Raw genomic sequence first — 6,917 nt, forward strand, 5'->3', positions numbered from 1 at the left:
CTCCCTCTCCCTCTCCCTCTCCCTCTCCCTCTCCCTCTCCCTCTCTCTCTGTCTTTATCTCTAAATGGCCTGGAATTCACAGAGATCTACCTGTCTCTGTCTCCCAAATGCTCGCGTCAAAGCAGAACACCTCCACACCAAGCTGTTTGTTTTCTTAAGAGAGAGAAGGGGGGGAAGGAAGGGGGAGAGATGGAAGGTTTGCAGTTGGAAGATGAGTGAGGGTGATCAGAATACATTGTATGAAAATAACTTTACACCGGGCGGTGGTGGCACACGCCTTTAATCCCAGTGTAAGGCCCCAGAAGAGGCTCAGACCTCTGCTCAAGTCTCAGGAACCAGTGCCCCCCAAATGACCACTGAAGTCAGGCACTTGATGCAATCAAAGCAAGAGGCTTTTACTTAGGAACCAGCATGCTGGGACTCAGTCTCCTACCTCCGCAAGAGGGAAGGAGACAGAGAGCCCTGAACATCAAAATACACAGGTTTAAAAAGACAAAAGCCACAGGCTGGGAGGGGGGCTGGGGATTAGGGGCTTCGCTTGATCATATTTCTTATTGGCATACAGCTGGGAAACTGAGGAGTCAGGAAGTTCCAGGCAGGAGTGCTCTCTCTGTTATCAGCACACTCACAGCTACAGTTTTCAGAAATTTTTTGTATGTTCCTGCCCTGGGGCCCTTCCCCGGAGTTCACGAGTTCACGGTGCCCTGTTATTCTGAGATACTGGCCAATTAAAAATTTTTTTCTTACACCAGCACTTGCAAGGCAGAGGCAGGCGGATTTCTGAGTTCGAGGCCAGCCTAGTCTACAGAGTGAGTCCCAGCACAGCCAGGGCTACACAGAGAAACCCTGTCTCTAGAGGGGAAAAAAATGGGAGAGTTCAAAAACTGTCATGACACATGACACACTTCAGTCGGGAGGCAAAGGGTTTACGGGCGCTCCACCACACCCATTGGTGTCTCCACAGAGAGCATTTTAGGTGGTGAGCGGGAGCATAGAGGTCATATTCTGAGGACTAAATAAGAACCGGGTGAAGTGCATTCACAGAAGTGCTCTCACAGCTGAGAGCCTGCTGAGGGAAGAAAGCATTAAGGAAACAGTCCAGGGAGGGAGAGGCTGAGCGCTCCACAACCTTTCTCCGCCCACCTGTCTTTCATTTGTTGCAGCCTTGCAAGGATTCCTTTGTTGGTGTAGCAGTTTGTAAAATGTTACCAACATATCAGCATTGCCCTGTTCTGATTTTTTTGTTTTAAGACTGTGTAGTCCTGGATATCCTGGAACTCATGTAGACGAGGCTGGCCTCCATGTCTGCCTCTGCCTCCCAAGTGCTAGAATTAAAGGCTCTAGCCACAACACTGCCCAGCTTGTGTTTAGATTTTATTTCTGATCTTGAGTTTAAGACCACACACAATAAACTGAGTTTTATCACCTAGAAATCAGTGACTCAAACTAGTTTTGACTACAATTTCTGATGATAATTAAGTATTTATGTAAATTAATATGCAAGACAAGTGTATTCTTTTTAAACTAATGTTTTGATGTTTTAAATTTATTATTATCATTTTATTTTATTTTTCGAGACAGGGTCTATGTAGTCGAGGCTGTCTTGGGACTCGGAAGACCAGGCTGACTTCTAATTCACAGAGATCCTCCTGCCTTTGCCTCTGGAGTGCTGGGATTAAAGGTGTGTTCCATCACATCCTGTTTTGTTAGATGATTTTTTTTTAAAGATTTATTATTTATTTATTTATTGAATGTATGTGAGTACACTGTAGCTCTCTTCAGACACATCATAAGAGGTGTGTCAGATCCCATTACAGATGGTTGTGGGCCACCATGTGGTTCCTGGAAATTGAACTCAGATCCTCTGGTAGAGGAGTCAGTGCTCTTAGCCACTGAACCATCTCTTCAGCCCCTAGATTTTTTTTTTTTTTTTGAGACAAGGTCTTATTATGCAACCCAAGCTGAATCTAGTTCTCACTATGTAGCCTGGAGTGCCCTCAAACTTTTGGAGATTCGCTTGCCTCTGCCTCTCCAGTGCTGGGATTAAAACCTTAAACCATACCCAGCTGTGGCATACTATTCTTCACATGTATCTCATACCCGCACTGTCAAAAACACTGATACAGAAATGTCTGTTTTGCAGGGTTTAGGATGGGAATATAGGCTAAGATGATAGCCTTGCTTTATCAAGCACAGGCAAGCATTTATTAGGAAAGTCTTAGGCGTCCTTTTCTGAATGAGGAAGAACAGAAGCCCAGCCAGATTCCAGAATGAGGGGCTTCTTCCTCTTGCTATGTCCCATTACCTTTCCTTCTGTCAGGCTTTAAAATCACTGTACTGTACCTTGGGAAATGCAGATTATATTTGTAGAAATGTCCATTATCATTTTGATTCCTTAATATGGCCTGTGAAGCTTTATTTTAAGGAGGAGGCAGAACAAAAACGGAGAAATCAGATTCATAACATCAGCATGTAGCCTAATAGAATTTCCTGTGTGCCAGGAACTATATAAAGCTGTAGAAACGTTATCTCATTAAGTCTTCAACAACTCTTTATGAGTTGTTCCCTTTCATAGGTGGAGGATTTGAAGTATAAAATCGTTAAGTAACCAGCCTGAAACCTCACAGGTTGTAAATGGCAAACCTGGGATTAGAATCCCCACAAACCGGCTTCTGAATCTGAGCAGTCTGCCTTCTAATACAGACATTGGACCAAAATTTAGATCCTTAGAGTTGAAGATCTGTAAAACTAACCTTTATTCACTTGAGAGAATTGTCATTTCAGAGGCTTGCTGCCTGTCTACTAACCTAGGCCTACTCCTGGAAGCTTCTAGCTTCTATACAATCTTATCTAGGCCTACACTGTTTTAGGCTCTGAGACTTACTCCCTATTAAACTCACCCCTTCCTAGTTCTTTCTGCTCTCTAGCTGGCTGGATCAACTCACCTGTTCTGGCTCAATCTCTATTCCCAGCTGACTTTTCTCTCAGCCTCAGAAGTGCTTTACTTGACCTCAAACTAACTCTAGCAATCTTTTACTTTTCCTCTTTCTTTCTCTCTTTCCTTCTTTCCTTCTTTTCCTTCCCTTCTTTCTCTCTCTCTTTCTCTCTTTCTCTCTTTCAGTCTTTCTTTCTTTCTTTCTTTCTTTCTTTCTTTCTTTCTTTCTTTCTTTCTTTCTTTCTTTTCCGTAAAGCTTTTTAGTTTATTTGTCCTCTCAGAAATCTGCACATTAAGACAGAACATCAAGTCACCACAGATCTACTCCTTTGGCTTTTTGTGAGCACCAGCATTGGCCTTTGCAGTCCCCGTGACCTTCATTCTGTCCTTGCGGTCCTTGTGCTGTTTTTGGGAGGTCTTTTTCTTCTCACGAAGGCCATGTCTTGCAAATTCGTGTTTAGGCTCACTCTTCTTTGCATAATCTAAAGAAGCATAAATCATGCCAAAGCCAGTTGTCTTGCCACCACCGAAGTGGGCTCTGAATCCAAATACATAGATGACATCTGGTGTGGTTTTATACATTTTAGCCAGCTTTTCCGGAATTTCTGTCTTTGTTACTTTTGCCTTCCCAGGATGAAGGACATCAATGGCCATCTGTTTCCTCTGAAGCAGATGGTTTGTCATGAACTTCCTGGTCTGGATGGTTACCTTGTCCTTCATGATGGTTATGTGCCAGAGCTGTCGAGGAGAAATAGAGGCAGGACTGCTCACTGCCCTCTAGCAGTCTTTTCTAATCCTCTGGCTTCTTCTCATTCTCTTGCTTTTTCTGTCTTCACCTGTGTCTTGCTTGTTCTTTCTTCAAGCTGTCTCTGTAAAACTCGCCCTGGAAAACTGTCTTCCTCTCTGTGCTGCTCTACTCTCCCTCTCAACTCTCCTGTCTGCTCTCCACGAACTCTTCTGTATTCCTGGACTGTACTCTCTTCCTCCTGTGCTGTCTGTCTCTCCCTTAAGTAGCTTCTCTTTCCCCTCTCTTCTTGTCTTATTCTGTCAAATCTCTCTCTGACTGGCCACTTTTTCAGCCACTCACTTTCATACATGTTATAGACATCGCTTTCAAACATGGGGTGGGTGCTTCTTTCTACAAACTAACTTTACCATCTTCATTTTTTGATTAAAGGTGAATACCAAGGGCTGAGCCACATCCTAACTAGAAACAGGTTCAAATATCTTGTAACAAAGATCCAAAGATGAATTTAGTACCAGCGCTCCCACAGCAATCATATGCTCTTGGTTTTACGAGGCAGCTGTAATCCAAAACTCTCTTACCAGTTGTTCCAGTGAGGACACTTAAGTTTGTCAGATCAACCACTCTCTTATCTGAAATGTTCCTGGCTCATATTTCACTAATAAGTGTTCTTGCATGTGTGGTATTGAATTTGCTTGCTCTGTTTGTTTGTTGATTGGTTGGAAAACTTATTTGTGGCTTGTTCTCTGTTTGAGAATAAACCCAGCTTTTCATTGTGAAAAGCCACTGACTTCTTCAAATACTAGGTGATCACATGCAGACTAAGTGTTATGAGTTTATAACTAAGAACCATCACCTGCCGCATGTCCTTCCTAGGGGAAGATGCTAGAAAACACTTTTTACTTCAGTGTTCATAGAACGGTAGTTTTCTTTGGACCCTTTAAATTGTTGTGATAAAAACAACAACCCTAAAAGGTTCACAATACTGATTTTCAAAAAGCTATCTCACATTAAGGATGCTGTGGAGAGTGTGGTGAAGTCCCCAGTGAATGTGTACTATTGACTTGAGCATGGCTGGGTCAGACTCTAACTAAAGCTTCAGACTCAGGGGAATGGCAAAGACTTCCTGTCCAAGTACTAGTGTGGCCATTGTATGCACAAAATACCAACTGCCACTTCCTCTCCGCCAAGTCTACACCCAGACTGAGAAGACCCCAACTGAAATTAAGAAGTTCCACAGGTAGACCTTCTACTGAGATTAGACTCCCCCCACCCACTCACACATAGACCCTCCTACTGAGATTTGATAGTCTCCCCGCCCCTAACTCCCTACTGAGATTTGACCTTCTCTCACAGATACTTCCTACTGAGCTTAGCTAACTAACATCCTAGTGTGAGAGTTTCTGGGAACTTATTGGTCCTACTTCCCAAAGCACTTTGCAGCCACCAGATGCCAGCTTCTCTGTACGAGCGTCTTCTTTCACCCCAACACCTTACCCTTGTAAATTCCTAACCTTGAAGGTCACAGTACTGTGGAACTTCAAAAAATATTGCTGCCCTACTTACTGTTCTTTTCTGTGTCTTTTGTTTTCAGACAGGGTCTCTATAGAGCCTTGGCTATTCACTACGTAGACCAGGCTGGCCTGGAACTCACAGAGATCTGCCGGCCTCTTCCTCCCAAGTCCTGGGTTGAGATAGGCACCACCACTCCCTGCCTTGTTTTCTGTGTCTTGAAGTTCATATTTTTCCTCAAATAATAAGTCTCCAATTTTGTAATCATGAAATCATGAAGAATTTGAATGGCGAGACTCTAATTTCCCCCCAAATCTTTTAAAGTACATTTACTTCGTCTAGACAACATTTGCTCTTACAATCTTTCCTACAAATCAAGTAATCAGCTGATGAGCAGCTGAAGGAGAGGCTTTTGAACTACTTATCCCACTGCCCGTTAAGAGAGACGTCCTTCTTTTGGTCACAGTGTCTCACTCCTGCAAGGTGGCCTCTTCTCAGACTTGAAATTCATCTGCCTCTGTCTCCTGAGTCCTGGGATTCCAGGCATGAACCACCACTATCACCCTGTTTGTTAAAGACTGAATTAAAAAAAAAAAAGAAGGCAACTGAAAAAATTTGCTTTCTTATTTTTAATTATGTGCACCTGTGTACAGTGGCTGCAGCCACCCTTGAAAGCCAGAAGAGGTTGTTGGGTCCCTGGACCTGGAGTTCCAGTTGTGAGCTGCTTAATGTGTGTACTGGGGACTTCCTCTTTACCACTGAGCCATCTTTCCAGCCGGAGCCTGCATTTTAATAGAGGCTATTGTGTCCATGAAAACCACACACTAAAAGCCTTATTCTATGACTACTTAGTTCCAAATACTCTCATATTATTAGAAACTCAAAGCTCCGAAGGTGTCAAAGTATGCCCACAGGGTGTGACTGCCATGCCATTTATTTCTTTCCTGCTGTCACTGCTCACAGCATTCCAAATTGACCTGGAGAGACTCCAAAAGAGATTTATCTGTGAAAGCCCCTCAGGCCAGTAATCCTCCTTCTGAGAACTGGAGTGAGGGAATGGATATAGGAGATACTGTATTCATGGAGATGCCCTGTGCAATGTTATCCACGTTTGCACAAAACCACCAGCAAGATAAAATGCTCGGATGCCTGTAACTTTAGCCGTGGTGTTCTAAATCAGGAAGCAGCTTTATGATTGGATTAGGAAACGGTATGCATCCTGGTGCCGTTTAGCGATTAAAGTCAATCCATGTCCCAAGGACATTTTCTAAGCAATACGTTCCCAAGGCTGATCCTGCTCCGTCAGCTGCTTGAAAGTAAGTGCAGTAACTGCTCGAGTACCAGAGCATCTTGTGTCCTTGTGTCTAATCCATCTGCAGAGAGTAGACACCCAAAGAATATAGATTTATGTGATACTCATAAACTGAAAGGTTGCATTCTAGAATGCAACTACTCATAGGGCATAGGAGATGCCCTCAGCCAGGGAGGAAGAGCCTGCCGGGTAAGCTTTCGGACCTGAGTCTGGATCCCCAGGGCTCATGTGGAAAAGCCAGCCCCGGCACAGGTGTCTCTAACCTCTGCATAGGGCAACAGAAATGTACACATGTAGCCCTGGCACCGGCTGACAGGCCTGTCTAGCCATTTGATGAGTGCTGGGTTCAGTGAGAGACCCTGTCCCCAAAGGTAAGGTGGAGAGTGATCAAAGTGAGCACATTGCACTGCACA

At 43.9% G+C, this 6,917-nt stretch overlaps 1 pseudogene; it reads right to left on the reverse strand.

Annotated features, from left to right (window-relative positions):
• Positions 1 to 3,256: 3,256 nt before the first annotated feature.
• On the reverse strand, positions 3,257 to 3,655 carry LOC114639403 (annotated as a pseudogene).
• Between the last annotated feature and the right edge of the window lie 3,262 nt (positions 3,656 to 6,917).

The sequence above is a fragment of the Grammomys surdaster genome, unplaced genomic scaffold (assembly GCF_004785775.1).
Source record: "Grammomys surdaster isolate TR1022 unplaced genomic scaffold, NIH_TR_1.0 125702, whole genome shotgun sequence".
NCBI lineage: Eukaryota > Metazoa > Chordata > Mammalia > Rodentia > Muridae > Grammomys > Grammomys surdaster.